At 34.3% G+C, this 19,830-nt stretch overlaps 1 protein-coding gene across 1 annotated transcript in view; it reads right to left on the bottom strand.

The window, feature by feature from the left end:
* LOC115455510 (bromodomain-containing protein 4) overlaps positions 1-19,830 on the bottom strand; it is a 49,542-nt gene that overhangs the window by 18,038 nt on the left and 11,674 nt on the right. The window lies entirely within an intron of this gene.

The following is a 19,830-nucleotide window of genomic DNA, read 5'->3' as shown; positions in this document are numbered from 1 at the left end:
TCGTTTTCTCGATTTTGGCCTTTTCAAAATTTATTATTATAGAGTCGCTAAGTGGTTTGTTCAAGTTTGTTTTCCTCTCGTCCAGGAAAGACGGTTGTTACATGTTGAATTGTAAATATTATTTTGTACATAATGTAATTCGTAGTGCATCGTAAAATTTCCTACTACGTTATACAGCCACATAATCAAACGCAATGTTAAAACCGGCTCGGGCAACATTGCAGTTACGGTTGCATGTGCAAACTTTAAAAATCTATGACCTTTATTTAATCTACGACTTTCTTCTTTGGCCGTTTCACGTCTATAAATAAATAATAAATGGCTCCCCGGGCGTGGTTTCCTTCGCTCTTTATGAAACGAGCATATATATGCTGACGTGTTTAGGTTTTTAATTATTCTTATCATAAATATCGCATTGTTTATCTTGAGCTATTTTGTGATTCGTTACTTTAAATAATTAAATCAATTACACTTCGGTGTGCGTACATTTTAAGTACTTAGTAAAATATGATACTTTGAAAATATTTTAAGGATAATGACCTTCGAAATTAACGTTATTGTAATTAAGGTAGAGCATAATTATATTTAATTAATAATATAATACTACTTTAAATATTGTAATACGGTGAGAACGCATCACAATAACATAAATAACAATCAAGTGATTGTTAGTAAGTAGAACGGAATCACAGTGATAATATGAAGTGGTATGTGTATCGTATAAATTACAAAGCAGCAGAATTACCTAGCTAACATACAGAAACTACTTTGACTAGACTTTTTTTACATTTCACGTGTATTGCGAAAAAAGCAAAATCTCTTTGTTCAGAAACTCTTTTTTGATTAACGTTCATTTTATTAGAATTATTTAAATATGCAATTTCCGCAAACTTTAATACAGAATGACGTGTTCTAGAAAACCGTCTTCATTATTCTATGTTATTTCTTTGTAATTTTTATGAAGAGTAACTTATCTTTTTTAGTTTTATACATTACATTATATTATTTTTTTTCTCTTTGGTTAGATGAATCGGGCATCCTTGGTTGTACAGCCAGCGACTTCAATATCCGTATAATGACGTCACACCACGTTTTTAGGTCGACATCGGGAATTCACACCCGGTAAGATCCCTGTATTTCATATCTAACTCCACGATATTCAATATTAATGTTATGATACTAAATTAAAAGTATACCTATTGAATTTGTTGTCTGTTCGACGCAGAGTGACTCATGGAGTTTGCAGGTTGGGAATGTTACTGGATTAATCATTGTTTCATAATTCAATCATCATGCGGACAAAGTTTTATTAATAATATACGTTAATTATTTTTTTTATATTTTATATGCACGTTTTTTTTAAATATATATGTAAAAATGTAAAAAAACCTTTAAAATAAAGAGAGTTGACAATATGTTAATTGATTATATGGTATGAAGTTTGAATTTTGAACACCTTGAACACTGGACCGTTTTTTTGGCCGAAAATAAATCGAGTAGCTTACGTAGAGTCCGACATACCTTTTATTAAATGTTTTACATGTTTTTTTTTTGGATTTCTGAGAACGTTACAATACTTGAAACTGTAAAAAAGGTAATATAATTGATGAACCATAGAGTCGATAATCTTATACAACAACAAAGGGAACGTCAGACTGCAAAAAGTTTTTATTCTCTTGTAAATTTTTCTCCAAATTTTGTCAAAAGATTAAATATGTTAAATTTAAATACTCGTTGCAATATATTTTTTTATGATCGGAGCGCTATAGGTACGCAGTTTGACACGTGTTATGTACCTCTCTGAGCGAAACAGTTAATCGCATAATAAGTACGCGCTCTTTCAATACCCAAGGGCGTCTTACGAAAAACAAGTGTTATAGAAAACCTATTTGTACAAGGAATATGACTTTGAATGTAATCAAATGTTTTACCTGCTTTCACGTATTTTAATTAAAATTAATATTGATGTGTTTTTTTAAATTGCGTCAAAGCCATAAAAAAATTCACATCATATTTGTCTAATATTACACATTGAAAGTATGTCAGAGCAACTTATTTAGTAATAATATAGTTAAATTTAATATAAATTATAAACAAAATATTATTTAAAGTAGTAAAGCCATTAATTAGTTAACATTATAGAATAACAACGACGAAGACAGAATTGCTTTGCGAACTATTATAATAATTATAATTAAACTAGCTTTTGCTCGCGGCTTCGCCCGCGTGAAGGTGTTTTCCAGGATAAAATTCCACTGTTTGATAAAAGTCTTGCTACATATTTTCCCGGTACTTATAGGTTCAAACTAATTTTATCCCCAATCTATAATTTCAGTTCAATCAGTCGAAAATCTAAGAACATTTATACAAACTTTCATCCCCTATTTTCTCCCCTTAAGGGTAGAATTTATCAAAATCCTTTCTTAGGGGATGCCTACGTCATAGTAGCTTCATGCATGTAAAGTCTTAGCCCGATCCGTCCAATGGTTTGGGCTGTTCCTTGATATATCACTGTCAGTCACCTTTGAGTTATATATTATATTAACAACTGAAGTTAGCTAAAATTGAGTTTCTCGAAGCCGACCACTATTTATGTACTATGTATTTTGAGACTATGCAATTTTGTCGCGTTCGCGATTCACTTTCACTTTTGTTGAGTTTCAGAACGCGATATTAGATCCTCCAACGCGCACGCGAATTTGAACTTTATGCAGCGGTAATAAATTACAAATTGACTCTCCATTTTATTTAGAAAACGTTTGTATGGGAAATAGAAAAATGCTGTTTTGAGGATTTTCCCGGCAATTATTCGAATTTTTCTCACCTTTTAAATCTTCCCTAGACCTCCACGAATAATTCAAGACCAAGATAAGATAAATCCGTTCAGCCGTTCTCGAGTTTTAGCGAGACTAACGAACAGCAATTCATTTTTATATATATAGATGAAAATAAACAAGATAACGTCAACAAAATAAGATGGCAGGTATAGAATCCGTTAGACACACAATTTAAAATGTAGAGACTTAAAAATAAGATTATGTTATTTTTCTTATACCAGTTTCTCAAAAAATTACCTTTTAAATTTTCAAATTAATCCGATGACATTATGGTTTAAAATTGGAGAGTGAGCAAGATACGTTACATTTCAATTTTGAAAATAGAACAGCTGTTATGGCGCGGCCCATCTTACCATCGACTACAAAAGTATACCGCTATGGAAATCGTGATTCTGCCATTTATAGTGTTTTCCTGTTACAATCTTTCTCAGAGTAATTCATTCAAGACATATCTACATGCGGAAAATCTTAACACCAGACACACAACAGGTTTTTACAACAATTTTTATTTATTATTGTAAATGGTTTTTATAATAATTTTAATTAACAGGCAATATACACGTATGGAAAAAACCGTTACTCAAAAAAAAACGGAGGAAGTTGAAATATCTTTAGCCCTCCCTTGATTTGCTTTAGATAGCTACTTTATATTGATCTTTAGCACTGTTAAAGGATATTAGTACCGGCAGTCTAGCGTCCATTAGATAAACAATTTCAAACAATTATCTTGTAAAATGCAGTATATAACGATCTCTAAGCTAGCTCATTTAGCATTCACCGTCCGTGCGTTGCTTAAACAATTTCATTAACATACATCCATGCTCGTAAAGAGAACACTGAATTTTAAATAAATTATAAAGATAAAATAATATTAACTGCCATTTTGAATAATAATCTTTATAGTATTAATTATTATTGAAATTGAATTTGGAATGTTGCTGGCCGCAAAATACGTGAAGTCGCTGTTACGAAGAATAATACAAATAAAATGGCGATTGAAGTTGTATTTTTAACTTAATTAATAGGTATTTTGTGTTACACGCAGCATAATGGTTTATCTTATTAAACGTAATGAATTGTTGTATTTAAATTATCATTATTAATGTATACTGAGGTGATTTTGTAAGCTAAAGTTGCAACTAGCAATATGATAAAACATCCGAAAGGTACGAGATTACGTCTACGTAGCTTCAACTATCTGTCCGCAAATATAAGGAGCGGCGAGCAGATAGCTCGTGCGAGGGAGATGCACATACACGACCGTTGTTGCCAGGTAAAGAAACTGCTACTACTTAGGTAGATTAACATTTGTTTTGGGAAAAGATATCATAATAAGTAAAAGAGAAAACTATAACAATTTACTGTTCAAATGTATTATATATTGCAAATGTTTGTATTTTTGGATTCGTGTCTTTGTTTTGATATTTACTTAAGTGATTATTTTATTTCAGCTCTAACAATATTTTTTCCAGGTTAATTTATTAGGTATGTATTATAAGGTGTAACGTATAACTTCCATCGCACGTAATCCAGGTACAATTGAGGGTTACGCACTATTATCAGATGAAGCTTACCATATCTAAGGAATCTATTTAGACATAGTTAATAAAATCCTTAGATTATAGAGACAAGTGATTTGCAACTCTTTAATTTGAAACAACATGAAAACAAAGAATTAGAATTAAGATGACATCGGGCGTTTCCGGAAGTATTCGGTTGAGCGGGCAGGCTGGCAGAAGAGAAGATATGTCACGCGGCGACTATTCTATTATTCTCTCTGGTTGGACGTTGTCAAAAAATGTCTAAAATTGTATTCTGTAATTATTTTGCTAATATAATGTATACTCTAAAAAGAGCGTTTAACAATATACATGATAAATAAAAAAAATATATGTATATATTCAAAATGAAAAACCATTTAAATGAAATCATATCAATAATCTAAGAGCTTCATCTGAAGGCGAAATCTAATCTTATTAATGACATAATTTAGCATAAACATGTCACATTAATATTTCACACATCCTGGGAAATATACATACAACATTGGCAACACCGGCATTACAAGCGCTACGCGTCGCAGTCAGTGTTGCCAGAAGGTTACATTTCTTACATTTTTCGTTACTTTTGACCCCCTCGCGTAACATGTAAGTAATTTTTATTTTTAAGGCAATTTTCGTAACTTTTGAGAACAACGAGATTTGTAATACAATTTTTTTTATTGTAAACAGTTTACGAACGCATTTCTATTCAACGCATCCAAATTGAACGCACCTAAAACTGATGGGTCTAAAAAGTATTTCACTCCATATCACACTTATAGATGGCTCGCCATGATAAAATGAAACGCATTTTGCATATACTAAAACTTGATTTTGCTTGACTGTGCGTGTGTGTAGCTACAGAAATGCTTGTCCAAAAACGCGTAAATTAAAAAAAGAAACAATAATGTAACTTTTGCAGCAAAAATGTAACATTTCAGGAAACGAAACGTAACTTACGACTCAAAGGCCCTGGCAACACTGGTCGCAGTGCACGTCTCAACCAGTACATCGAACGAATGACTCAGCGCGTCAGCCGCTTGCGGATATTACAAAGCCATTCCAAATTCAAAATTCATTTATATTGATTCACTTTTCCTCCCGCAACGTACAATCCAATTACAAATTCTTTAATTCATTTTAACCTGCCAGCAAACAATACGTTCCCTTTTTGAATTCTTTCAACTCGAGAGGACTCTACAATCTTTTTATCTAAAGTTAAATAAACCATAGATAATTCGGAATTTGAATATTTTTCCTAACGGCACACAGTTTTAAAAAACAATACTTAAAAATATTGTTCGAGTCTAGTATTTAGACTTTTGAGTTAAGTATTTAACAAAATATGTTCGTTCATAATATCTACTATTTCGAATGGAGCAGGTTCAAACCGGTTGATATGAATTTTAGCACAACTACAGCTCTACATTTATTTCAATAACATAAATCGGCGCGTGTAGTCAAGTATCAGCCAAATAAGGAACATTGTTTTCTTAAAATTTGAAGGTCAATTATGAAATAAGGTAGCAATTGTATAGATTAATCACGTACTTCGGTTATTGAATCAGACACGACTTGAAACATCTGAATTTAAAAAAAGAACTATTATGTGCATCGTTCGCGTTCTTTTTTTATTTTGCGGTAATGGCTATGTGTTATTTGAAACAAAAATATAATAAATAAGTACAGAATCTAATTAATACTTATTCACAAAAAAGGTACTTATTAAATAAGTATGAAATTAAGTACATATTTTGTACACGTAAAGAATATATTAACCTGATATAAACTATTCGAAGCTCATTTTCGCATTAAAATTCTAAATCGTATGAAGTGTGAGAAATCGGTAATATTCCTTTGCCACAGACTTCCAAATCAAAAATGTCTTATAAACATAATCAGTTCTGTAAATATGTAGTAGTTTCTTTTAAATAATTATGTCTATTTATTATCATTCCAAGTTTTCGTCTTGAGTTTTTTAAATTTAGTTCTTCAATTCATACGAACTAAAAATAGTTTATAATACACATCTATTACTTACATTTTTAAATTGAATTTATAGTCTTGTTAAATACACATTACTTTGAATAAAATTATTATTTTTCTGAGAATTGAGACACTTACGAGTCTGAGAAGAAAAGTGACGTCATTTAAATTCCATATAATTTCTAGATAACTAGTTATTTAAGTCATTCGCACTCTTCGTCACTGGAACCCATCATTAAGTACGAATTATTACCCAATTATATTGGAGTCTGGAACTTACCTGTAAAAAAGAAATACATACTAATCATTTAACCTTACCAATAAATATAAAACTAAAATGGACTTTGAACATTTTAACAATAAATGCTGAACGTATTTGGATGAAATTTGGCACATAGTTAGACCATGTCTTGCATTAACATATAGGCCATTGATTCCCAAAGTGGTCCAGGCCCCCAGGGGTCTACAGGAGACTTGACGGAGGTATACATTGGCGCGACCAAAAAATGAGGGTCTTCAATTCGTAAGCGGGGGTCCACGAAAATTGATCTCGTTTTATAGTAAAGTACTAAAATGTTTGATTTCAACTATCAATGTAGGCAGATAATATTGATAGGAGACGTAAGAGGCACGGTGGCCGGTAGTTGTAACTTGTAAAGAAGCTTCTCTGCGAAAACTAAAAAAAATACCGGAACAAGTTTTTGAAAGGGGCCTATGACAAAAAGAAATGGGGAAACTGTGATATAGGCCATACTTTATTGGAGAAAATATACTTGTACTTCTATATCGAGAAGCCTTTCACACGGCCGCGGCCGCGAGTAATTTTTTTACACTATAACAGATTATTCAAAACATAATTTAACTAGAATGGAAAGTCCAATACGTTCCGAAGCGACGAGCAAGATATGACTCATCTTACATCGAACCAATCTTTTATTGCAATAATATGCAATATTAATATTGTATCCCAATTAATTCTACTAAATAAATTCTTAACAATGATAACAATCACAGGATAAAAACGTGTTTCCAAAAATATGCAAATATCATCGTTATCATTAGTTAGTAATTAAGTTATACTCAATAAAAATTAAGAATTTTATTTTTTATTTACCTATCTGCATTATTTATTAATTAATGATTTTAATAAAATAAAATAATATAACTAAAATGTACGCGAATACAGCATTAATAAGTTACAAGATGACGCAATAATAAATATTTTAGCTTTCGTTATGTGAAAGAATGGGTGCATACAGCTTGCTGTCTCTTTTGCACGTGTACTATAAAATTGCAATGACGTCATTTACATACATGCATTTTCTGTTACAAAATCTATACTAGATTTTAAATGTTTGTTTAAAAAAATGTCGTAAGTACGTAAGCAAATTATAAATACTTAATCAGAAACTATTGATTACACCATATTAATACCAACTAATGAAAATATTCTCTCAAAGTTAAACTACAACAACGAAACTGAACTGACTAACTTTCACTTTTCACGCTACTAGATGGCGCTACTACGTGAGGTATGCGGCAACATGATGGTACGAAAGCTTAGTGGTGCCCTTGAAGGCGTCTGTACGCAATGGCGCAGCGGGGGAGCCGCGTGAGAATCAGTGAACGTGGGTTCGATTTCCGGCACGAAACAAATATTCCATTTTTTTATTGGAATGGCAAAGTTCAACAGGTCTGTTGGTTAGTCTAGTCTAGCTATAATGAGAATTGTGGTGCTGGAGTTCGTTAGAATTATGTCTTACTGAATTCAAACTTGCTTATTTAGTCAGTCGAACATAAAAAAACGGACAAGTGTCAGTTGGATTCGCGCATCGAGGGTTCCATACCAACTTTATAGATAAATACAATCAACACCAAATTAGCTGAACAAATTCAATTCTGATAACGCGTTTTTTCCCCGCGTAAAAAAAAGAGACATCAAAATAAAACTATTTTTCGAATTTTACCGCGTATTTTTATATTTTAATATTCTATCGACGTATTGAAGACTGCAGCCTTCATGGTCACGAGGTGGACTGAGGTTGTAGGCAGTCCGAAAAGTCAAAGTTACAATATCTACCTACATTTTACAATAAAAAACTATAATTGTAAATATAATTGAATATGCAAATTTCGAAAAGGGCAAATCCCATAAATGTGAAATATCTAGAAATGTATATGTAAAAACAAATAACAACAAAACTTCTGTAATTTTTTATTGCTAATTGAATTCAAATTGTAACCAAAAAATATTTTTTTTACGCTACTTTAGAAAATAATAAGTTTTCCATTTGCTCAACTTTTTTTTACATTTTCAGACATGTGCCCTTTTAATGTAATTTTTTCATTTTTCTGTCAAGTTATTTTTGTGCAAAGACTGATATTAGTAAGCATTTAAAGACAATTTAATAAGATATGTTTTAAGTTATTTTCTATGTAAATAAGACAATTTTGTTTGTCCACTAATAGGATTTCCCTTTTATTTATATTTCGGTTTGCGGAAAATTAAATCAAAAAAACCCAATTAAAAGATTTGTGTTTCCCAACAAAAGAGTTTCCCGATAAAACCGTTATGGAACATTATTTTTGAATTTGGTTTTAACCGTGTAGGCTAAGGAAACTACATCGTACGTGGTCACATATGACCAGTTTTTTAAGAGTTATTTTAATCGAAAAAGTATTTAAGTAGTCTTATCAATTGGATAACTGCTTAATTGAATATTAGTAACTTAAAATATGTCAATCCGCACTAGGCAAGCGTGGTGGACTAAATCTTAAACCCTCTCAGTAATAGAGTCCTGTGCCCAGCAGTGGGGGTATGTTATAATACACGGCTGATAATATTAAAAACCTAAATCGCCTCAGTAATGTAGTTGTTTTACTCTGATCTACCTTCAGTCATGTCGGATTACCGTCTCACTGGAATATGAGAGTGAAAGAACAGAGAGTGCACCTGTGTATTGCACACACTTGTGCACTATATCTCTTACGGGACTGGCTGATCTCCGTTGATATAAAACCGCCGCGGCCGAAATTCGGTTAAGAAGGAATTATCAACTTTTATTCCGATATAAAAACATAGTAATGAACGCTTAAAGTTAGGACTGTCTTTGAAATGCAGTTCATCGATCCAGTTTGCATATAAGCTATAGACAAAGCGAAGACACTCGATCCAATAATTACGATGGCACTAAAGGGGTACTGTGGTCGTGCAAGTGAAAGGACGATTTCGTTTATAATACTGCATGGCTCGACGGTGGATAGGTAAAGAATTCATTGAAGTTCCCTTTATTATGACTATAAGTTGATAGGGCAGATTTCTGTTTTTTTTTTGTTCTATTATTTAATATGTAACAGAAAGTAATATGAAAAGAGTTTCTTCTTGAAATCAACATCACAATCGGTTGAAAAATAAAGCAATTCATAATTGAAATATTATTGTGAGCAAAAGTGGGGGCGTGTTGGGGATATCGCGCTGTCCTTTTCTCACTCACACAGCGTTATGGCCAGTGGCACCTGGTGACGTCACATTTCAATATTATTGTAATTTGACAGCTTCCCTTTCCACCAAATTTAAAAGCTTTACAACTTATTTATTATTGCGTGGATTTTGAAAATAATTTTCCTGATAGATTTTGGATGAAACACATTTTTAATAAATGTATTTTAAAAAAGTCGTCAACTACCCTATTATTACAGTTTCTTACGAACAAACAAATGTTAAATCAAAGAGTATTGAAATAAGACTATTATACGGATTATCGCGGTTTTTGTATTATAATTTTCTCCCGAGGTTTCGAAGACTGCAGCCTTCATGGTCACGGGGGACTGAGGTGTTGGACATCCAAAAACACAAAGTTGAAATCCAACATCTATATACATACACATTTTTATATAAAGGTTTACAGGCAGGCTAAAGTATAGTGTTCTTAAAACCAGAGACCAAAAAATTAAAACGGGGATTTTTGATGCTAACATTCGTTAATCATGGATGATTTTTGTCACAATGTTAGCAGAGGTAAAGACGAGTATGTGGTTTCACTAACGCAATGTAAAAACTACCCTGCATAAAAACATAGGAAAAACATGAGCTTAGTTTTGTGTCTTCAAGTTTTTGCAACAGCAGAAGAGATACATTATCCAATAACTACAGTCTAATGTCTAAAACATTGGTACCTCAACTGTTCTTCTGAAATGCAAACGGTTGATGACTTTTGACCTTTAGCTTGTTTATACAATATTCATTTTGTTTACACTTCTTTATCTACGCAAAACATCTGTTTTGGCCGACTTCAAAAAAAGAGGAAGTTCTCATTTCGACTGTATTTTTTTATGTTTTTGAGTTTCATCATTCTCACGATTTGTTTGATATTGGTGCTGATAGTTGGCTATTTTTAATATACGCATAGTAAAGTGACCCACTGTATTTGATAGAAGTGTAGTTTGGTCCAGGTAGTGTCGACTGACTCGACATGATTACCTCTCGACAGTCGACACAATTATGCCGGCCTGTTGGAACCGGATATTCACAGGCTGATCCCGGAACGCGACCCTCACGTGGACCACAATGGCGGGTTTTACACCACGTACGTTGCACGCTATCCGGGCGGATTCAAAGATCCTGCCAATAGGGAATGGACCATAATAATATATAACCCGATTCCTGCCGACTTTTCTTTCATGTAAATCTAATTATCATTAGAATGATTTGCAGACCGCATTTGTGCATATTTGTAGCTATATGTTGAGTCGGGTTCTCTTTAAAAAAAACTTCACCCTTCGCCACTGCATCCTACCACCATCAAGTCCATACATAATATAAAACAAAGATCCCCGCCACGTCTGTCTGTCTGAACGCGATAAACTCAAAAACTACCAGACGGATTTCGATGAAATTTTGTATGAAAATAGTTTAAGACCAGGGAAAGGACATAGCGGGACATTTATCCTGAAAATGCGAAGCCGCAAGCAGAAACACCAGAAAAACTAAACTTCATCTCCACAAACAAAGATATTGGGAAAACTTATACATACGTTAGAGATAATTAATATTTATAATTATAATAATATCAGCCCTGTATTATGTACTGTCCCACTGGTGCATGGGCCTCCTCTACTACTGAGAGGGATTAGGCCTTAGTCCACCATGCTGGCCTAGTGCGGATTCACACACCCTCAAAATTCCTATAGAGAACTTCTCAGGTATGTAGGTTTCCTCACGATCTTTTCCTTCACCGTTAATTTAATAAGTTAATTAATATTTATAGTAATAATATTTATAGTTAATTAATATTATACATACATATTTATTTCTTACATCACCAATACACACAGAGACTTTGCACTAAAGGTCAATGAACTAAGCCATTACTAATTTATTATCCTCGTCATAAAAATTACTTGTGGTTCGCCTTGAACGGTCCAGAGTTCGAGTCTCGTACAGTCTTCGTTGTATCTCGGGTTTTGGGACTTTTCGAGTGACGTGTCAATTTTGACTGAGAAATTATCAAAGACATTAAATTATATAGTTAGTTATAGACTGGATATCAGGGCAAAATTTTTGCTCTAAAAGTTATTACTAATTGGTAATAAGTCGCTGTCTTATTTGAAATGTCCGTATGACAAGATGTCACAGCGTCCTCAGATATTAATACAAAAATTATATATTTTCAGAAAATATGGTATTCGCATTAAAAACGTGCAAATCATGATGTGGAAAAAATATGAATTACTTTACATTGATGTTTTGCTATTTCACGGATTGAGTAACCATGGCTTAAGCGCGAAATTTTTGTATAACAATCTTCTCAATGTCCACTCCATATAATCTTAGAACTCTTTGGTAATTATCATCTTTAAGGAAAGCCGTTGGGGTCGAAAGGTTCTAGAGTGGAGGTCACGTACAGGCAAGCGAAATGTCGGACGCCCGCCTACAAGGTGGACGGACGACCTGGCTAAGGTTCCAGGAAGTCGCTGGACGCAGGCCGCTTCCAACAGGTCGACGTGGAGATCCTTGGGGGAGGCCTATGTTCAGCAGTGGACTTTCTGTGGCTGAGATGATGATGATGAAGGAAAGCAGACCACTCCCGTCACATTTGATCAGGCACGTAGTTACTGCTGTATCAACCGTATCGATGATACGGGGCTCCTAAGCTTTATGGGTCTCTTTTACACCAACTGCTTAATTTAAGCGGGCGCCCAAAAATGGATGCTGCTTTGAAGGCCCCCCAGCATATGATACAGGGCCCCTTATATCAAAATATTGCCTTGATCTTATGGCAAACTACATCACTGTCCTTCATAAGTACAGAATGTACTCTACAGGCTCTAATGGCGAAGGATGAAGTTTTTCATAAGGTAACCCCGACACGCACAACGGCCCGACCTACTACGGGCTAAGCGCGGAAAAAGGAGCACTTCAACATAGAATTTAGAAGGTAACCCAGAGGCCAAAAAAATCGCCTAAGTTAACACATGGGGGCCAATTTAACAGAAAATAATAACTAAGACAATCATAAATAAACGTAAAAGGGAAGCCGGTAGGAATCGAGTTATATGGACGGTTCGCCACTGACAGGCTCTCTTTAGAATCTACCCTACAGACTCCTCGCTTGCAAACGATTTCTATAACAGCCCTGTATCACAGTGGCGAAGGGAACATATTAGAACCCGATTCTCATCGGCTTCCCTTCTTAATTTATGTAAAATCTAATTAACATTACGAAGAGTTGCAGAACTCATTTATGTATATTATTGGTACTTATATGTTGCATCGGGTTCTTTTTTGGAAAATTTCACTCTTTGCCACTGCTGTATTGTATACTTAACCTCAGCTGAGCACGGGTCTCTATTACTGAGAGATTCTTACCATACTGGCTTAGTGCGAGATGGTAGACTGAACATCTTGAAATATGGATTTTTAAAAAAATATTAAGAAGGTTTCCTCACGGTATTTTCTTCCAACAATAAATCAAGCGATATTTAACAAAAATACACAAGCAACTCAGAAGTCAGAGCGATAACTATCTTTAGTAATTCTTATAAGTATTATTGATGAAAAATACAAACAGCTATATCACACCAAACGACGGAAATAACTTTGTGAAATTGCATTCATTGCACCTATCATTTGAGAACGTTTACATAGATGTTATATAGTTGCGTCGCAACACGCATGCGCGAGTGTGCGCCACCTGGCGGCGACTCTGTGCAACTGTTTTGGCGCGCTTCGGCTGTCATAACGCAAGGCGATTCATCAGCGTTTTATTGTTGGTTTGTGTAAATTCTGGTGTATTATAAACTGGAGTAGAAGAGATTATTTTAGCAAAATTTAGATAAAGGTGCAAATGATAATCTTTTAAATTAAGTATGTATTATTGCATACATTATATTTCTGCTTAGCGATAGGTAGACAAAAGTTGATTTTCACAAATTGACTTAACTTGGTCTACCATTCCTGAGAAGTAAATTTCATAAATAATCATACTTTCGCCCTTCATTTCTACATACCTTCCCATAACTAGGGCAATCCCTAAAGGCTAATACACAAAGAAGCGCAAACGAAATCTCGCTCTATTTTACCATGCACCATCACACGATTTTGTGGTCGGCCGACATTTTTTAATCTGCCAAACTAAAAGCTCAGTATTTTCCGAGGCCACCACAGCGCCCTTGAGCCACTTACTTGCATTTCCACCCTAGATACAACGTGACTTCGTCCGCACGGAAATTTCGATCCGCCCGATATGATGTAACGGAAAAATATTTGATACTCTGTTATTCGCGCGACTTGGACCACGTACATATCCTTGAATAAAGGTTTATGGAATTCACCTTAATAAAAAACAACCTATATTAATTTAGGGTTTGGCTAGTCTGTGTGGTAAATATTTAATTTCATTTACTTTTAGATTAAGTTATTTATATTTTTGCAAGTCACTTAAATTTTACTGTGCTCATTTTTGATTCCTACAAATGCAGCTATAACGTTAAAGGAAAATCATATTCTTGGAAAAGGAGCTTACATTGTTATTCTTTCCTTACAATAAAATGGCTACATAAAACAAATAGTCATTTGGAAAACACATATTAGGGTTCAAACTGATGACTTATTTTATATGCTAACGACGCGCGTTTGTGATGCGCACGCCGCTCTGTGTGCGTTTTCTACGCACCATTTTCTACCGCACATCATAGTATCCACTGCATCTGAAGATAAGTGGAGTGGCATCCAGATTAAGTATTGAATGATGAAACATGATTTATCTCTCGCAAGTCGACTATTCCGGCCTGTTCGAAATAATGTAAACCCTAAGTGATTTTTTAAGTAGAGTTGCGTTTTTATTGGGAAAAAACACACCGTGAGCATAAACCCTTGTTATTGAATCAGTTTCGATGTATAACTTTGATTTCTTTTATAGTTAAGGCTATATGTCTAAAGCAGAAAACAAAGTCGGTTTTGGTATAAATATATTTTCAAATATTGGTATGACTAAGATTACGATATTGCTGTCTCCATCGCCTAAATGTGACGTATTCGTTATTCATGAATGATTTTCGGCACAATGTTAGCAGAGGTGAAGTCGAGTATGTGGTTACATTTATATCAAAATAACCTTGTTTAAAATAACCTTGTATAGGTACTTCCCACTCACAGCCTCCTCTACTACTGAGATTCAAGACCTATAATCACCACGCAGACTTAGTGCAAGTTAACAGGCTTTATCTTCCAAATTCTACGTTCAATAATCAAATTATAAATTTAATTAGAACAGTTCTTATTTTGTTAATGCCCGCTTACATTATCTAACACGTCATTAACGATGCGTTTATCTGAAAGATTAGATCATTTTCATTGCCATTGCCATGGACATAATCATCGTCAACCGAATTATAAATAAAAAATATCGCTGTAAATAATATTCAATTACTGGTGGTAGGTCTCTCATATGTGAGAGGGCGCTTGGGGACGTTCCACCGCAACCTCTATTTCTGCCGCCAAGCCGTCACTGTTGTGTTCAAGTAGAGGAGTATGTGTTGCTACTGTTTATGGGCGGTCGCATCGCTTACCATCAAGCGAGCGGCAAGCACGTTTTATCATTCAATTTCAACAAATAAACCTATTCCCATAAGAGACGCAGTAAACACACAGTAGAATTTTCGACAGATAAAAAAGTCGTAACCAATTTTAATTCTTACAATTTTAACTTTCAACAAATTCATATTTCTATTATCAGATATTGAAGAACCGAATAAGACAATATATAATTATTGTACCAATTACTACGCAACTAATTCAAACAGCGGGAGCGTTCTAGGAAATGCAAAGCTTGTGAAAATAGTAAACAGCTTTTCATGAAGTCTAGCGTCAACTCAACCTCCTTTGAGAAGCTTTGAACATCCTTATAGAGATCTATAAAATATGAAAACGAGTGAAGACTACTTCTGTCCTAAATATATACGACGTGGGAAGGAAGGAATAAAACGAATAATATACCTAGGTAAAGTTGTGATACCAATCTATACATATTACAAAACAAAGTCCCCTTTTTCTCTCTGTTTGTATGTTATCGATTTTCTCAAAAATCTACTGAACGAATTTTTATGAAATTTGGTATGGAGATAGTGTAAAACCCTGGGAAGGTTATAGGCTACTTTCTATCCCGGAAATATAGCGGGACTTTTATCCCGGAAAACATCTACACGCGGGCGAAAATGCAAAAGCTAGTTTTCATAATGATTTCTTATGTTTACGCGAATGTTAGACATTGAAATAAAAACTATTTAAACGGATTTTATCGCGGTTTTTTATATTATTATTTTCTCCCGACGTTTCGAAGACTTTGCAGCCTTCATGGTCACGGGGGGGACTGTCCCCCTGACCTGGCTTATTTAAATAGTTTTTATTTCAAAGCTAGTTTTTTCATAAATTAATATTTTAATTTGTACAAACGAAGATTTATAGGTCATATTAATGTTACTAAGGGCCCGTTTCACAGTGTTCAAGTATATGTTATTAGTCAGTTAACGTATAACGACCTGTTTTTCCACCCGTGCTCAAATCTGACAATGTTAAAATCTGAGATAAGCATCGAGTATGACGATTCAAATTGTCAAACACTTTATTTAAAAAAAAAATTGAGTTAGCAATATGACGGCTGGTTAAGTGTAGCGCAACCAGCTATTATAGGTAATGATAATTTTATATTTCTGTACATTTTGCTATGGTGTGCTTTTTTGTTGAATTACATATAAAAATGCCTATAATTATTACTACGTAATATCACTACACAGTATAAAACAAAGTCGCTTTCTCTGTCCCTATGTCCCTTTGTATGCTTAAATCTTTAAAACTACGCAACGGATTTTGATGCGGTTTTTAATAGATAGAGTGATTCAAGAGGAAGGTTTATATGTATAATAACATCCATTACATAGTGGAGAAATACTGCACCCGTGCGAAGCCGGGGCGGGTCGCTAGTAGCTTATAAATTAAAATATTTTCATTTTTCATTACAGGCAAGAGAAAGACATATTTTATTTCCTAAAAAATATTAGGATCCATTTCATAAGTAGGAATTAAATACTTTAAGATGTATTTCAAACATTCCTTACAAAGTTTGGAGTTAGGTTATAATGTTAACGTAAAAATATCGTTCTCAGCGAGTAGAGTGAAAGTAAACAAGTATTGAGGTAACAGTAACCAGCATTAAAATGCACTTATAATTTTGTCAATGCGTTATTAGTTTCAACAAAGTACCAATGCGAGAGTTTGTCAATTTTTTGTTAATTAAATATAAATAACCCAAACACAAAAACCTTTAAAAAAGACGACGTTTGGATCAAAAATATAACAAGGTACTTTCATTTTACCTCAACGACATATTTTATTTTGAATTTTTTTTAGGCTTTTTTGGTGGAAGGTTGATTAAATTTTTTATTATTTTTTTACAAAACCCATTTTAAATTATGTTTTTCTCTACCATGGGCTTCAATAATTACCTTTCCCTAACATCTACTCATTTAAATGAAATGAAATAATTTATTTGAATCCGTAAAATGTAATACATTATTTAGATTCCGTCAATATTAACTCTACCACCACGTCGTGCAGTTCTCAGAGAAGAACGGGCAAGAGACTCTGGTGTTGTTCTTTTCAAAATCAGTTTAATGTAAAGTACATGATAAAGAGAATAAAAAAAATATACAATTGGTTTTGTCATTGAGACCGTTCTTACACTAAGATACACGTCCTCAACTTGTAACACCTCTTTTCCGTCAGGAGTTCAAAATAAAGTAAGAAACCGCGGAACGGGTTGCAATGTTTGATATATAGACATCTTTAACTTTACATGCATACTGACACCGATTCTGGTATAAAGTATCCTATATGTTATAGAACGTCAGCTATCTGCGTGGCAAATTCCATCAAAACCAACTTAGCCGTTTCTATCAAATATCTTCAAAAATCTTAACACATATGTAATGATTAGTAAGATTTCGCAATTGATATCTATCTTCACTTACCCTGGTAAGGTTATACGAGGACGACAATGTGCCCCACTGCACCTGATGGTAAGTGTAGTGGTGTTTAGCTAATGTTCACTGACGAGAGATGATCCCTCTCCAGTCGACATAATTACAGGCTGTTTGAAACCGGATATGCACAGGATGATTCCGGAACGCGACTTACGTGAACCATTGATGGTTTTACACCTTGTACATACATAAATACATACATACATACATACATACATACATAGCAGTGGCGTAAGGTGATATTTTCCGAAATGGAACCCGACACAACATAATAATATCAGCCCTGTATTATATACTTGCCCACTGGTGAGCGCGGGCCTCCTCTACTACTGAGAGGGATTAGGCCTTAGTCCACCACGCTGGCCTAGTACGGATTGGTAGACTTCACACACCTTCGAAATTCCTATAGAGAACTTCTCAGGTATGCAGGTTTCCTCACGATGTTTTCCTTCACAGTTAAAGCGAACGATAAATTCACAAAGAATACACTACTACTAATATGTATGAGTGCGGTTTGCAAATCGTTTTAATGATAATAGGTTCTACATAAAGGAAAGCAAGAATTGGGTGATATGGACCCTTCGCCACTGATACATATCACGCCTCTATCCCATAGGGGGTACGCAGAGACTACGGATTGCCAATTTGCACGATTCTGGCATACTTCTCGCGCTTCCTCCACCTTGATGAGTATAGTCGATCAGCATTACCAACACATAAACTCGATGCACATGAAATTTAAATTGCATGGTGCAAGATGAAGGAGTGCTGTCCCATTGCCTTCGAGTGGATATTTCCTAGCTATAAGTTATGTAGTAAAGAATATATAAGCGTGTAATGGAGATATAAGTAATTAGTATTATAATACTTATAGACAGAGCTTTTTTTGTGGGGGCAGGTGGGGGCACACAGTGCTCCCAAAGGAAAAAAATACTATTAAAAGTACAGGAAGGCATAAGGAAGGGAGGGGGGTGCAAACAATTATGGATTTACAACTTTTGAGAATAAGAGTGCCCCAAAAAAGAAGTGAGAAAGGGGCCTGCTTATAGCAAACAATCGCTTCTTTGATTTATTGGCAGCACGGCGATCTTGAGTTCAAATTTTTGAAACTGTATTGTAACAAAGAGTATAAACCAAACAATAACAACCAATGTGAGAGCTATATTAGTACTGGCAGTATGCCGCTTAAAAAGGAAATTATATACTTCTCTTTGGTCATTGTCTAGTCTTTACTGTTCTCAATAAATCCACTAATAGTTTTACCATCCAGAGTTATTTCTTTTATAATCCATCACAAATCTCAAGTCGAGCAGCATTTCGTGTTTCTAATTGATTTCTAAAGCCTGAACCCTCTAAGCGGCCTGGTACGTCAACAAATTGAAGTGAGATAGGGGCTGATAGAAGATAATTTATATTGAACGATCAACATTATTCCGAGTTGTTCACTCGCTAGCAACAATGAACCCACAAACACAATCATTTTCGGTACTCACTGTCTAGTAATTTATATCTTAACATCCTTCTACCCGAGTTTTAATTATATGCATTTATGTATCACAATATTTTTAGTTCAAATCGTCTATTATAAGAAAACAAATATGACTGAATCGGGAATCGAACCTATAACTGCGAGCACGCTACAACACCCGCCAAACGCTATTCACGATTCTCAACATTTCTGTTACAAAGTTTGAAAGTGGAGGTGTGAAACGCCGCCATCTTGTTTCGAGATAGTTTACGCGACGTCATGCGAGCGACGTCGACGTCCAATATCGCCATTAACGCGAAACCGTTACAATAACAACAAAATAAATTATCAAATTAGGTATACAAATATTATATTGATTTATTCCTGAGAGGGTTGTGCACCCGTATGGAAATTTAAAATTAATTTCTTATTTGGAGAGCATATGAATGAACTGCTTTTA

This window comes from Manduca sexta, chromosome 2 (assembly GCF_014839805.1).
Source record: "Manduca sexta isolate Smith_Timp_Sample1 chromosome 2, JHU_Msex_v1.0, whole genome shotgun sequence".
NCBI classification, from domain to species: domain Eukaryota; kingdom Metazoa; phylum Arthropoda; class Insecta; order Lepidoptera; family Sphingidae; genus Manduca; species Manduca sexta.
This window is presented reverse-complemented; position numbering and strand designations above follow the sequence as displayed.